The sequence below is a fragment of the Neopsephotus bourkii genome, unplaced genomic scaffold, assembly GCF_033783945.1.
Source record: "Neopsephotus bourkii isolate Nb327-2 ecotype Australia unplaced genomic scaffold, CSIRO-AGI_Nbou_v1 NB_838, whole genome shotgun sequence".
In the NCBI taxonomy this organism is placed as follows: domain Eukaryota; kingdom Metazoa; phylum Chordata; class Aves; order Psittaciformes; family Psittacidae; genus Neopsephotus; species Neopsephotus bourkii.
Window position 1 is genome coordinate 1,031,221 of NW_026901334.1, and position 15,480 is coordinate 1,046,700.

General features: G+C 50.3%; 1 protein-coding gene across 1 annotated transcript in view; it reads right to left on the minus strand.

Moving 5' to 3' along the window:
• Positions 1 to 1,115: 1,115 nt before the first annotated feature.
• EPS15L1 (epidermal growth factor receptor pathway substrate 15 like 1) overlaps positions 1,116 to 15,480 on the minus strand; it is a 216,548-nt gene continuing 202,183 nt past the window's right edge. Inside the window, exon 24 of the transcript XR_009725840.1 lies at positions 1,116 to 1,128. The gene's annotated coding sequence lies outside the window, so the exon portion shown is untranslated. The remainder of the gene's footprint in view (positions 1,129 to 15,480) is intronic.

Sequence of the window (15,480 nt, forward strand, 5' to 3'; positions counted from 1 at the left end):
ATGACTCTGCTGCATCTCGGCTGGGGAGTCCCTCGCTGAGCCAGGACCTGGCTGCATAGTCTCAGCTCTAATCACAAAGCACACAGCCTCAGCCATTTTTCCTCTAAAGAGGTGGGTTTTGTGCTTGGAATTGAGCCTGAAATTAGCCTTTTCACTGGCATGATGGTAGATGGTCGATGCAGATCTTTCTCTGAGCCTACGGGAAGTGGTCCAATCTCTCGGCTTACGGCAGCATCCCAGAATGCCTTCAAAAGCACAAAAAGTCAAACTTTGTGTTAGCAGCTCAGCTGCTTCAAATAACACAGAAGGAGATAGGGGAAGAAAATAAACAAACCCAGATTTTAACAAATATCTTCTGCTTCGAGCCCATTCTGTATTTGTTGGCAAGGTGAGTGCTCTTTCCAAAAAGCCTTCTCATTCTGTTCAGTTCTGAATCCCCATCTTGTGCTTCCTTGAGGGGGAAATGACAGCCAGCAGGAACGGGGCAGCAACCCCCCCGTCCCATATACACGTTTTATCTAAATCTAATCATCAGCCTGAAAGTAGGCATTAAAATTACAATATAGCTCTCGACTTTGGGCAATTAAAAGCATTTTGTGATGACTCCCTTGATTAAAATGAGATCATCCATTTAAAATGAAAATCCCGAATGAAAATTGCTTTTGTTGCACCCATTATTCTATTTTAAAACTCCTCGCTGTTATCACCCTAATAAAAAGCTGTCACTTCTTCTGTCAAGTAATTCACAACACGAGGCATTTGCATTTCTCCCCGACTTGTGTTTATTTCAGTCATTACAAATGGATCCTTCCTCTAACCCCCCCTCTCCCTCCATCCTTCCCTCCTGCACTCACCCTCCTCTCCCTCCCCATCGCAGGGTGAGCTGCTGCCCTTCCTCCTGGGCAAGGGACACGGAGGAATCCCACGTAGGGAATGGAGAGAAGAAACATTAGCAGCAGGGTTGGTGCTTTCTGTCTACATAAAGCAGTGGTGGGTTTAACCTGCAGTGCCAGCGAGCCCCCGGCATCGCTGCTTGGCTGAAAGGGGGATGCTGGTGGAGGCTGCCCAGTGCTTGAATCGGCAACGTGACAGCCACTTTTAATTCAAAACAACAAAAAAAACCCAACTCTGTGCTGAATGGAATGATAATTCCTTGCCATTAATTGAGCTTTTGATTGACTAGATTGAACAAGTAATGATAAAAGCCAGTTTCGACTTAAAGATCATGGGATGGATTGTGGGGGTGTGTGAGAGAGTGAGCCAGGTTTGGGGAAGATGGGAAATCGTTTCAGTTCTGCTGTTAGCCTTTCCCTGTCGTGATTCAAGGCTTAAAGCAGAAACAGAGCCAGAGTCCTCCTCCTCCTCCTCCCCTTCCTCCCAACCCATCCAGCAGATGTGACTGTCCCCCAGAAGCTGGTCCTCTTGTTCCCATCGCCTCCACCCTCCCCTCTGTGCTCTGCCAAGGGATGCTAAAGAGGGCTTGGGGACCGTTGCTTGCTAAATGTGAAAGGAGGGAAGTAAAGGAGTTAATTGGGAGGGATGATTAATTAAATGGCAGTCAATAGAGGAGGAGGGTGTCCCTGCTGCAGGCAGCTGGGCCAGCCTGGGGTGCTGAGCGTGCTCACCCCCATGCATGGCTCGCTGCCATCCAGCTTATCCCTGGTGATGCCACCAGCCTGCTCTGGGTCCCATCTACTCCTCTGCTTTTTGCTTGCTGCCACCAAGCCTGCAGGAGCATCCACGTCTGCTCCATCCATGTGGTTTGCTCCTGGTGCTGCACTGCTCCAGCCAGCACTCGGACACACACCATGGGGAGGCACAAGCACCTGGGGCTGTAGGGTATTCCTAGCACAGGAGTCTGTGTATACAGATCTATCTGTATTTGTGTGCATGCCTATATAATTGTATTTGGAATACGTGGAGCTGTATGTGTGGGTGTATAATGTATAAATAAATACATATGTTTCAAAGGGCTGCCTTTTCCCATCGGAAAGCCGTGCAGCTCGAGACATAAAGGCACAGCAATCTCTCTCGCTCAGCTTTTTATCTCTTTTTCCATAGGCAGCTGCTCCCTCTCTCCTCTCTAACCTGACAGCGCCGCTACATGAGTCTGCATTCCAGGGCTGAGGGCTTTCAATTTATCTGCACAAAGCACTTGTGCTTAATCTGGGCAGCGCAGGGACATCAGCAGCACCTCAAGCAGGGCAGCGGTGACGGGGCTCGCTGCTCTGCTGCTTCTCTTGTGCTCTTCTCTTTTATCCCTTTCTTCCTTTTTGGGTAAAACGGAGCTGATGTTTATGAAAACAGCAAGTTTCTGAAGGGCACTCTGCTACTGGTCAGGTTTTTTCCTCATTTCTTTCAGCGTATTTTGCTTTTCCTGGACATGGCATGAACCTCCTCCACCCTTTCTTCCTTGTGATAAAAGCATCTTGGAAAGCTGTAAACTCCAGGAGAAAGCCAAAATAACTGAGAAGAAAAGGACAGAGCAAACCCATTGTGGAGGGATGCCCTGGGAGCATCCTGGCTGGCAGCAGGAGGGGATGGGATGGAGATGCAGAGGCCACCCAGCCCTGTGTGCCTCCCTGCAGCATTCTGCCTGGCACCAATGGGACACGTGTGTCTCCTGGGATGCAGGTTCATGGCTGGGGCTGTGCCCACACACAGCCTGGGGCTGTTCTGAGCTGGGGACTGCCCTGTGTGGAGGGGAAATCCTTCACTTTGTGCTTTCCAGGCATCCGGAAAGCTCCTGTCCCTTCCAACCTTCTCCCTACAGGAGCATCCCAAAGCATCTCAGTCCTCAGTCAAGTACTGAGGCTTCCTCCTGGGCACCACCAACCATGCGAGTTTGGGATGAGCTGGATCTGGCCACTGAAACAGAGGTGAGGCATTCCCCAGGGCTCTATGGTGAGGGGTGGCCGTTTCAAAAGAGAGAAATTTGCTGAATTTGAAGGAAAAAAATCCCTTTTTTCCCCCTGCTTTGCTGGGTGCGCAGCTCTCAGTGGTGGAAATAGGGAATAGCAACAAAAATCCCACCTGAGTCCATGTTAAAAATGAGGTTGAAGAAGGCAGATACAGCAAAGGCACCGTTCTGACCTGGGTGATGGGAAAGGGGAGCACATGGTGTCTTGTGTGTTTTCCTCCAAAGCACAAGATGAAGCTGTAAGGAACCAGTGAGGAGGATGAAGGGGACTCTTAGCAGGCTGTGATTAATCTGCAACCTGCTTAATCGGCCTCAGGATAACTGAGAGTTGTCTCTGGATAATTGAGATCAATGGAGTATCATTAGAGACTGCTCCAAAGAGCCCCCAGCTTCAAACGCTGAGCGAAGCAGGAGTCAGGGGAGCGAGAACAGAGCCTGGGAACAGAGGGAGGGTGCTGAGCAGTGATGGGGAAACGGCCCTTGTGCTGGACGGGGGATGCTCAGGAGCAGGTGGTTTGGGGTGGTTTTGCTTAGGATCTTGTGACTTTCCAAGCACGCAGCCTTTGCCAGGGGGATATTTGGGAAAGGCGATGCTCTTGCTAAATCTGTAATTCATCCCTAATTCATCCCTAATTCCTCCCCATGCTGGGAGGCCAGAGCAGTACAAACACGGTGATGAGCGGGAGCTGTTGGTCCCACATTCATGGAGGGCACAAATCATTTAATGCTTCCCCCAAGGGGCTCTGGGAGGCGCAGGTTCCTCCGATCCTTCTGCAGCAAACCCAGAACCTCCTGCAAATAGGAGCAATGCAGTCACTGCAGCCTTTTGTTGCCCTGATCCATCCCCACAGCACTGGGTTCATGGCATGCCAGGTTAGTCCATGGTTAACCGGGATGGGGACATCCAAACTGCATCTCAGTTTTGAAGGTACCATCTCTCCAGGTTTGGTCCATGCTCTCTGAGAGGGGCTGGATCAGGAATTCCCATGAGGGGCTTGGTTCCCGGCTGCGTGGACCATGCAAAGAGAGAAAATGCTTCTGTTTTCCTGCCCCACCATGCCAATGAGGTCAGGGAAAGAGGGCTGTTAATTCCAGAGCTCACGGGAGGAAGCTTTTTAGCCATTGATTTCCATCCAAGCCCTGGCACAAGAATCAAATACCCAGAAAACAAGACCCCAGAAAGGGAGAAAGCTGTCATTTCAGATCAGGGCGAACCCGAGTGCTGCTAGGCACAGACAAAGCAGGTTTGGCAGCCGTTGACCAGCCCGGCTTTGTCCTCCTCCTCTTCCCCAGTGCTATGGAAACTGCCGTTGTTTGTCTCCCTTCCCAGGGAAGGTGGGCACCACGGGAACGCGGAGCTCCCTGGGGAAGAGCCTTCACAAAGCAAAATAAGCGATGCTGGGTCTTTGCCTTCAGGGGCACAAAGGGCTGGGAGCTGCAACAGGAGGGGGACAGAACAGGGACCGGTGGCCACACAAGCCAATGCATGGGGACAGGGGTACGGGGAGCTGATCCATCTTCCTGCCCCAGTGCCCGTGGTGCTGGTACTCCCATGGCAGCTCATCTCCCTTCCACACTGGATTCATTTTAGTGATGTTGGATTTCATTCCCCTGTTGGCAGCCTCATTTGGTTCTGGGTGGTTGGGGTTTTTAAACCCCAAAGCCCTTTGCAAACTGCTTTTCACCACCTCTGGAGGACTTCTTTCAATGCAAGTCCCTTGACTCCGGAATCTCTGGACTGATAAGGAAAAAACGAGTCGTGAGACTTGAGCTTCTCCATCCTCAGTGAAGGGCCTGAGAAGCTGGAGGTTTACAGGTTAAACAGCAGAGAAGCTGTCGTGGCTCCAGGGTGGTTTCAGATAAGTGTGGTCAAGATCAGTGGTGTTTACAGCAGGGACTCTGATTAGTAAAACAAGGAGCAATTTGGGACTGTCCCTTCTCTTGCCCTGTGCGTTGTAGGTTACGAGAGGCTCCTTCAAGCCCTTGCATAAACCCTTGCTCCAAAGGAAGTCGTTTTTCAGCTCTTTTGAATGGTTTCAAAAGGTTAATGAATAAGGAATCAATTAATGGTTTCCTAGCCTTGCACTTTTTCTTTTTCATTTAAAGGGTTCCCTTTTTGAAGATTAGTTTAATGTTCAGAATAATCTGGGTTTGCTGAGAGCTAATTAAATGTGGCACCGTCTCTCCCTGCCCTGCTCTCGCTCCTTAAAGCAGACTGGGGCTCCCTGGGCACAGCAAGGAGCCATCCCCAAACCCTGCCTGCTGCTCACGTGCGGATGGAGGAGCCAGGAGCACATTTCCTTCCAGACTGAACCACTCCGAAGAGCAACCAGGTATTTCCTCATCAGCCAAATACAGACATGAGCAGTACCAAAGGGATGGGGCAGAAGCTCATGGATGTAGTCCCCAGTTTTATCCACCAGTCCTGATTCTGGTAGGGCAAAATTGGGGTTGATCCCATTGTAGCACCCAACAAGACTCTGGTATTCATGGCTCACTTGGGATTTCTATGCACCACCATGTTAAATTCCCACTTTCCCTTAATTTAGGCATTGCTTTACAGGAATATCTCCTCATCAATGAACCTGAAACCCTCACGATGTCCTGTGGATGATGTCAATTTACCCACATCCAAAGCCACCAAACACACAGGCCGTCACCCATGGAGTTCAGCACACTTTGGCTCAGTTTCCCCATCAATCTGGCCCATTTTATAGGACCAACCTTGAAATAAAACACTTAGCACACATTAGAGTAGTAGCAGTACCAGCACCTGAAAACTCAGAGTTCAACCTGGTAGCAGTATTTAATCAAGCAAGTGCTTTTATCTCCCTTACCGCATTGCAAACCCATCACATCTGGTCAGAGAGCCTTTGGTTCGTGCTGCTTGGCCGAGATTTTTCTCTGATTTATTAAAGCAGCTTCCCCTATTACCAAAGCACTGGAACAGAAACACCCATCAAAGGTTTAAGAGCCTAAATGGGTGTTAATTAGCCCAGCAGGGAAGGCAGAGTTTCAATGAGGTTTATCTTTAAACTACTATTAAGTTTGACAATGTAAAGAGATAAATTTGGTACTTAATTCAAGCCTCGCCTAATCAAATAGATTATGGTTGTTACCCGTATCTAAAATGTAAATAATCTTTAACTTCAGGGGGTTTGTTTTGTGGAACAGTATCGTATTGATGCTTGCGACAAAGCCCTGCTCTCCTCTCTCTCACCCCCCTGCTCAGCATCCACCACCGGATCCTTCCTAAACTGTTCTGCTTTAAAGGGATCAGGAAAAGGGTGGGATGGAGCAGAGCAGAGGAGGATGCCAAGGCCCAGCGTGATGTTTCAGTGCTGATTAGCCCTTTATAGGGTGCAGCTAAAGTGCCCACTGAGCCAGGAAGGTCCCTTTGTGCTGGTGATGGCTGGGGCATGTGAAGTCCCCTTGAGCACTGGTGGTTTGTTTTGTCCTGGGTGTTTGTACCTGTCTGAGGTGCAGGGAGCAGGTATCTTTAGCTAAGCACTGCATTGATCCTGGGCTTTAAAACGTGGAGGCTCCAGCTGTAATAGAGCTTTCAGAGAAGCAGAAAGCATCGGTTAGCACAGAAAATCACTTCCAGCCTGAGCCTGCTTAGAAGGGACATGCCAGACCTTGGCGCTGCTCTGTGGGGTATTTGGGATTCTGGGTTGCATCTCCACTGAGGATGTTGACTCCTGTTGTCCCTGGGCACAAGCATCCTGAGACCTGGACTGCGGCAAGCTCCAGCCAAGCGCTGCAAGGTGCATTAGTTTGGCTGCAGTGGGGCAGAACTCAGCGTACCCTTAAGGAAAAACCTAGTTTAAAGTTAAAAGAAAGAGAGTGGAGAAGAGCAAACAACTGCCTAAATCCAGATGAACCTTCCCAAAGGCTTTATCTCAAACCTCTGCATGAGGGTCACATCTCCCTCCAGCCTACAAGGAAATTCTCTGCTTGAGCATTGTGTTAGGGAGGCAAAACCCCTTTTCTAAAGCTCTATTCCTTTTCTTTTATTCTCTCTTTCCTCCCTTGTGTTAATCTAATGGCTTTGCACAGGAAAGGAATCAAAACAGGGCAGATGGGAATTTACATGTCACTGGGACTTCTAGATATCTACAATACCTTAAGGAATAAAGAAAGCCATATGGATTATGGATGTGGAAACCAGCCTGTTCCCTCTGTGTGTGTGTGTATGGGCACTGAGATATTAGCCACACACACGGAAGAAAGAGCGCACAACAGATTTATCTTTACAACTCTTAAATTATCTTTCAGTTGACACTTATTAACCTCCTGCCAAACTCATTATCTACGTGAATAAAACCCGCGCTATCAAACAGAAACGGCTCCTAAGGCTCGGGGACAATGTGATTGGGAAGAGGCAAGCTGAAACAAGGCTTTTGGATATTACTTTCTTTCCTTTCACTCTAAAAAGCTAAATCCTGGACCTTGCTGAAAGGGGCTCCCGGCACGATGCATGCAGAGAGTGCAACTGGCCAAATCAACACAGAGAGAGCTGTGACATCCAGGAGAGGGGATGCATTCTGCTCTGACTCATGGTTGTACAACTCGGAGCAAGGAGTCCTTCTCTCCCTTCCAGGCCATGGTGGTTATTGCGTGTTTCCTAGGGCCGGTGCATGACATTTAGAGATCAAGAAGGGAGGGATTTTGCTTGCTAACAAGGAGGACAATTTGGGCCTGGGATTTGCGGCTTTTGGGAAGAGGGAAAATCTGTTCTTTTGCGAATATCTGTTCATTTATCAAATAGAAATAGGCTTTGTCTTTGGCCAAATAGCACAACCTCAAGGATTTCCCTCCTGGGTCTGGACTAGTGTTTTCCATCCTGCTCTGACACTAACCTTCTGGGTGACTTTGGGGGGAAAAAAGCATTCCAGGCACATTTCAACAGAGTTCTCACTAAGGGCACAATGAGAGTTAATGCCTATAAGGACCAAGAGATAGAGGTTGTTTAAAGAAAAGAGGGCTTTGCATACCCCACCTCTGCAGAGAGTCAAAAATCCCCCCCATCAGCAGCTGCTGGTTGAGCTCTGACATTTGATGGCTCCAGCTTAATTGAATAAACAAGGCACCTCCGTGCATAGAGCAATTAGAGGCAGCCGAGCCCTGCTCCTTCCCTCTGTGACAGGTTAAAAACCCTTCCCCATGTCAGCCCCTTGCCGGTAGCCTTTGGATGCTGCTGAGCACGGCTCGGGGCTGACAGCCAGGCTGCGGCCAATTAACGGGATGAAAAGGAAGGAGAGGAGCAGAAAGGGCTTCTGCAGGGGCAGGTGAGGCCTTTGCAAGGGAGGGAGAGGAACAGAGAGATACAGAGAACATGGTGGTCCTCAAACCCTCACTTTGGTCGGACCGGTTGCTTTAGCCCAGATATCCCTACAGAGAGCAGCAAGGGGTTCTCCTGTCTCTGCATTTCCCATTCCTGTTTATCCGAGCAGGGCTCCCTCTCCAAGATTCATGTGCATATCCCAGCTGTGGATCAGGGTCACTGTGTAGATGGGATCCATAGTATACCAGTGTCTGTGCTCACATCCTGCAGGTACTTGCATGTGATGGACACGGCAGTCATCTCCACAAGCATGAAGTGACCTGGATGCATGCTGCCTGCAGGCAGAGGAGCAGGGAACAGGACAGTGAGCATCCCTGAGGAGCAGGGTAAGTGCTCCAGTGTGTGCAGGGCTGGGTGGACTAACGGAGATCTGTAAGCTCACGGCAGCTGGTCCGTGCACAAGCTGCATTTGTAGCCTAATTGCGTGTAGCCAATCTACAGGACTGACTGTGTCCCCACATGCCATCTGAGAGAGCCATGCAGGAAATAGGTTTTATCTGTGAGCTGAAGATGCTGTGCAGCTTCTGAGAGGTCACTCAATGAAGCGATGATAGAGATGGGAGGAAGGAGCCATCCCGATGCCAAACTCCCATGAGTTTCCTTCTGCGAGTCAGGAAACCTTGCTCAGAGCATCTGCAAAGCCAGATGAAAATCAAGCCCCTTCTCGAGCAAGCAGCTTCAGGCTGAGCCAGGGCTTTGTGGATTTCCCCTCGTTAGGCTCTAAATTACTTCCTTCATTTTCCCTGTCACTCCTGGAGCTGCCTCAAGCCCCGCGGCTGCAGGCATGCGGCATGCGCGGGGCTAATCCTCAGCGAGCTCTGCTGTCTGCTGGACTTCAGAGGGATGCGATAGCCTCTGGTACTCGGGCACCATCCATCACATCCACTTGAGACAGCTGCCAGCAAAGCTGATCATCCCCTGCCCAAGCGATGCTCCCGGTGCCTGCTGGTCCCTCCTCAGTGCCCCCCATGGGAATCGAGGCAACTGCTGAGAGTGGAGAGAGCCCAAGGAGAGGAGCGGGGCCGGGTGGCCTGGCCCCAGGGCTGAGCTCTTCCTCCTGCTTGTGCCACTCTCACAGCACAGCCCCTGCCCTCAGGAGCTGCGGTGTTTGCTGGCAGGATGAGCCCTGCCCGTGTTTCGTGCCAAGGCACAGGATCCAACAGAGGTTGGGGTCCATGGGAGCTGCAATCCCAACTGATGATGGTTTAAGGTGTTAAGTGCAGCCCTGTTCTCCCCTCTGAGGCTGGGAACACCCTAAATAACAGGGTGGTGCCATCCCCTGCCATAGGAGGAACCTGCAGATGGAAGTTCTGGCTATTTTCCTATGGAGATGCCTGTCACATCATTGCACATCTGGTTTCTTGTGCCTCCCCAGGCCTCCTTTGTAGCACAACTCTTTCTGCAGGGTCAGGCATGGTGCCTATGTGAAGGAAACCATTGGTTCTGACCCTTGGGCAGTAGTACCCTCTCTGGGGGGTACTTCAAGGCACCAAGGAGCTGGGAAGTGCTCAGGACTGGTCAGCATTGTCCCAAAGACCCCAGCAGTGCCAGGAGAGTGAGGATGCCATGGGAAGGGCACAGGAACCAGTGGGGTAGGGCACTGGCTGACCCATGCCCTGCACCCCTCCATCCATCCAGGCTGGATCTGCCCTGAGCTGAACTCCCTGCTGGAGGCAGATGAGTGATTGCAGCGTGTTTAATTCATGGCCCCACGTTTCTATTTCTGGTTGCTCTCAGGCCTCGCCGTACCAGGGAGGCTCCTCTCAGGCACCGCTTTCCTCCTTTGCGTGCTTCTCTCCCCTCGGTGCGTGCCAAGCACAGGTCTGCTGTTGGGATTGGGGTGCTACAGGGCCACAGAAGAGGGGACAAGGACAGAAACCTGCTGGAAAGGGACATCCAGATGCAGAGGGACCACAGGTCCAGGCAGGGCTGCACAGCCCCACTGCAGACCTATCTGAGCACTTTGTACCCCTCTGTACCCATCCTGTTGGTGCTCTGAGTGCCGGGCACCCATTCCCATTTTAAAGGCAGGAAAAATGAGACACAAGGTCACACAGGAGCACAAATTCAACTTCAGTTTCCCTTGCACAGGAGGTAAGGCTGGGGATGAGCTTTTACAGGTCAAATCCTGCCTTGAGCCTGTGCTCAGCCTCAAATGGGGTTTGTGGTTCCATAAGTGGAAGCAGCCACTGCCACGTCTGCCTTTCCTCCCCAGCCAATTCCTTATGGATAAGATCATCCTCCAGACAGAGCACCCCGCACAAGGGCAGCTAATTCATGGCTGCAGAAGGGCTGTTGCATCCCTGCAGCTCTGCAGTCTCTCCTGCAATTGGCTTCTGCAGGAATTTCCCAGGCCAAGGCAAGCTGCAAGACACATATCCCTTTCTCTCTCTTTCTCTCCAGCGAGCTGCTTGAGAGCAAAGTCATTGGCATAGCATAAATAGGGAGCACGCTGGGCGTCCGCCGGCTAAGCTGAATCCCCCTCCACCTCCTGCCGTTTCCAATTTGTAGCCCATATTTTAATTCCCTGCCCCACTGTTCCCTTCCTGCTCTCGTAAAAGAGCCCATCCTGCCCGAGCAGCGGCTGCTCAAGCAGCTGCCATTTGCAGCTAGATAATGATGAAGATACTTTGGTTCTCCTTGGGGTTCCAACCGCAGGAGCCTGGCGCTGCTGGTACCAGAGGACAAAGTTGCTTCTCCTGCTTTCATCCTTTCCCCCCCCCCCTTCACACACACGCCCTCTCTTTGACTGCAGGATTGGGTTTATTTATTCATTTATTCATATGGATTTGGAATCCTGTTCTGGTAGGCGTGGAGGAAGGGAAATATTCGCAAAGTGGGTACCAGAACTGCTTCTAAAGCATCCTTGTCCCTCCTGGGGTGGTGGTAAGTAAGGGCAGATCAGGCATGATGCAAGAGCATCCTTCCTCCCCACCACATGAGGCAGGGTTTGTGCTGGCAGGGAAGCCTCGCCTCGTCTCACTGACGGTTCTGAAGTGCTCAGAGGATTGTTTCTGCAGGCAGAAGTCTGAGAGGGGAAGAAACACAGACATCACACAAGCAGGAGCAGCCACGTGTTGGGAAGCACCCTGAATGGAGCATCCTTTGCCCTCCAGCTCCCTCCATTGCATCTGCACTACAAGTACCAGATCCCCCACTCCACAGCTGCACTGCTCTGCATCCCTACAGGGCAGGAAGGGGGAAACCTGCAGACTGGTGGGCATTAAACATGCAGCTGCTAAGGAGGAGAAGTCCTTTGCAGAGCTCCCGCAGAAGCAAGATGATTCCCATCCCTTGTGTGGTTGACAGCAGGCAGCCGGTCCTGTGAATCCTTGGTTGAGGGAACTGAAAACTGTGGTGCTCAGCTTCCTGCAGCTTTACTCGGTCCTCCTGGGGGGGAAGCGAGACACAAAAGGCAAAGGGATCTGGCTGGGGTGATTCAACAGTGTCAGACAACAGATGAGTATTTCCCTGGTTCCCATCTCATCTCCTCTCGACTATCACTGCCTTCAACAGATGGACAGGCATCAACGGGTACCCACACTTTCCCTTTCTTCTTCTGCTGGCTCATGAGTAAATTCAATGAAACAGTGGGAGATTTGTTAGGATTAAGGTCAAATAAAAACCGAAAAGGCGATTGGATTTGTTTTATGATTGATTAGAGAAAGTGCAGATATTTATTAGCAGCCAATAGGATAACTGTCAAAATGATTCTATATCAACACCCAAAAAAAACCCAGAAGATGAGTCAAATGTTTTCAGCGTTGTGGGAACAAGATTAAGCCAAATACAATTGATGCAGCAAATAAAGATGTCAATGTTAACAGCTGCTATATAATTTCAACTGGTCAATCTCATCTCTATTTATTTATATCTATATGAATGTATATATAAATTCTTCTGGGGCTTTTTTCTCTCTCTTTTTAAGGAGTCCCTGCCAATTGCAGATGCTGTCAGTGCCTTGGGTCAGGAGTGGAGACATCTTGTCTGCACAGCGTCAGGTACACGTCAAAGACAGGGAGCAACAAAGAGGACCCAGTGTCACGGGGGCCTGTGAGCCCCACTTCTGCTCTGGGTGCTGCCATGGACCCTGCTTCTTGACTCCCTTTTCCTCTCTGCAAACGCCTTTGCTTTTAAAGCAGTGCTTTGAACCATGCTTGGAGGAGCCCAGGCGCCCTTGGGTCCTGCTGTCTCCTGTGCCCACAGTGGCCACTGCCACCCCAGAGTGATTTTCCCCTCTGCCAGCCCCAGCAAAGCACATCCATGGTGGCAGGGGGTGGCCACCCGGGCTGCTGAGCCTGCTGTGCAATGGACCACCCAGCCCTCCCTCCTGCAGGCTATTCTGAGCCTCCTCCATCCATCTGCAAGTGGCTTTCTATTAGCACAGAGCCATTAAAATTCAAGGTCGGGTTTGATTCTATATTGATCATTACCAGGCAAATTAAAGACATCTTTCTTCCCTTCTTCATGTGTTACAGTGCCGAGAGGCATCCCGCTGTTCGGTTTTACAGGCGGCGGCTGCCTCAGTGTCTCCTTGGATGGGAACTGCTCCAGTCACAGAGCTCCTGTTAAAGAGAGATGCGTCTTTCACAAATGGAAGTGGGTGTGGGTTTGGAAGGTTCATAAGGCTGTTGGTTAAGCAGAGGTCTGAGCTGTAGCTAAAGTCCAGCCTCACTGCATGTATCCCCCTCAGAAAGCATTAGAGCAGCATCCGGTAAGTGACAACTCGGCTCCATACAGAGGGTTTGGCTCTTCCCAAGCACAGCGTGGAGGCCTTGAGACTGAGATTTTACCTTCTCACCTCCCAGTGCAGCCTAAAATACAGGGATAAACACACCCCCCCTTTCCTTCCCCATGCTTCAGCACCTGAAGATCTCAACCCCGGTGCATGCAGAGCTCAGCTCTGAGCATCGTTACTTGCAGGACTGGAGCACATCAAAACCAGACCTGCAGCTGGGATCTGCCCCACCAGGCTGTGTAGACACACAGCAGAAGACTGTTCCCTGACCTGAATCAAGCCCAAACCACTGCCCAATGTTACGGGTGTTCAGCTGATGGGTCTCATCTCTGCTCCCTGCTATGATGGCTCTACTGCGTGCTCTGGCACTGCTTTTGAAACTCCCCTTCTCCTTTCATTCCAGATGACTGATGCCAGCTTTGACCTTACAGGGAGCAGTTGGAGGGTACTCCTGATGCCAATGTGAGAACAGAAGAGAAAGTCTCTGACAAGTCCCTCTCTAAAGTACCAGGACAATGTCTTCCAAATGATTTCTGTTTATTCTTTGGCAGTGACTCATACCGTTGATGTTCTGTCCTGTAGGTTACTCTAAAAACAGGAATAATTACACTGCTAATTATCATTTGAATTATTCATTTTGTTCCCCTCTTCTTTTCTCCTGGAAGAGGGAGATGCATTGTCAGTTGTGGCTGTCTTTGTACAGCGTGATTAGATGCTCTCTGCGCAGCGACAGGAGAGAACTCATCAAAATCGGCTTCCAAAAATGGAACCAGGATGAGGAACTTCACAGGTTTCAACAAGTTAAAAACCTCTCCTGTTCAGAGACATCCATATGCACCTACGTATACACATGGATACACACATATGCACGCACGCGCCTTAATGAAGCATGAAAACGCACCCATCCCCACCATCAAAATGCAACCTTTTACAGCTGAAGGAGAAAGCGGCTCCTAATGAAACTGTGAGCGTGGGGCACGTGTTTGTGTGTGTTTCCCTCATTATCTCTTTCCAAAGATTAAACCTCCTCCGAAGCTGGACATCTTTCCAATAGGTGACTGAACCCCAGGGCTGGGGGGAGCATGAAAAATCCTCCCTGTCACAGGCAGACAAACAAATTGCAGGGTATTGTTTCCTTAGGAAAAGCATTGCAGTGAAATTACCGTTCTCTTCGTGTTGCTAAAACCCCATTTGAATGGAGCCCGGCTTTCTTCTCACTCAAGCTGGGGCAAATCAGGACAAAGTCCAAAGATGCTTGTGACATGAAGGAGGTGTGAAGCTGATTTGAAAAGTAACTTTGGCGTCTGATTCTTATCACCAGATGGAAGATCTCCAGGTCAGGATAGTACAGCATGGACTAAGGATGGAGCTGCTCAGCTCTTCAGCCCCTGAAAGATGCTCATGCCCTGCAGGACGTGCTGGGGACATATCCTGTATCACACCTCATTTCCCTTCTCTGGAAGGGTCACTGGAGGCGGGACTCTGGGCAAAGCAGCCCTGAGCCACGGCCCCTCTGTATTCCCCCTTGTTCTGTGAGCAGTCCTGATCCAAAGGCTCAGCTGTAGGTCCAACACCCTGACAACCCAAATGCTCCTTTTCTGCCACCACTGAGCAGGGCTGGGGCTACTCCCATTAACCTGGCTCACCCATCACCACCTTCAGCCCTGTGTATGCACTAATGCCCCTTTCTTCTTCTTGCTCCAGTGAAGGCAGTGCTCCCATGAACTAAGGTGTGTTTGTGCAGGGGAGGGATGTGCAGCAGCAGCAGCACAGATCCCCATTCACTTCACGAATCCTCTCCAAGCACCACCTGAGGATATCCATTAACTTGAACAGGCTTGTTCCTTTATCAAGGATTCCTTAAGAAGATCTCGGCTGCCTGGAAAGCCTGGTGTGTGTTTCAGACAATATGTCTGCACTTCACAGCTCTATTTGTTTAACAGGTCTGATAACAGCTCTGCCTATTGCACCAAGAGCCACCCCATTCAAGCAACAGGTTCGTTCCTTTATCATGCTTCAATCTAAACTGATTCCACCCTGGAGACTCTGGAAAGAAGGTGCACAGTCAGGTTATTTTTCTAACAGCTCTGTGTTGATATTATGTCATTGTTTCACTGTATTTAAATTACCAGCAAAAAGGACACCATCTCTCTCCCTGTACCATTATCCTTTATCCTTTGCCGAGACAAAGTCTGAGGAATGTGTCAGGGAAAGGACTTATCAAAGCCAACAATCCAATAGTTTTATTTCCTTCTTGTCAGACAGGGCCCTTATTCAGCTCTTTTAAAGGAACCCTGAGTTTGCCAGTCTGGATCAAACCCAATCTCTGTCTCTAGCAGCAGCCAGTCTTGTTGGCTTCCATGGTAAGCAAGCAGATCCCCTGCAGCAGGAGCACTGGTGACAACCCAGCCAGGCAGCGGGCATCCTTCCTGCCCTGCAGGAAGATGTAGGTGATGCGCTGGAACAATGAGGTTT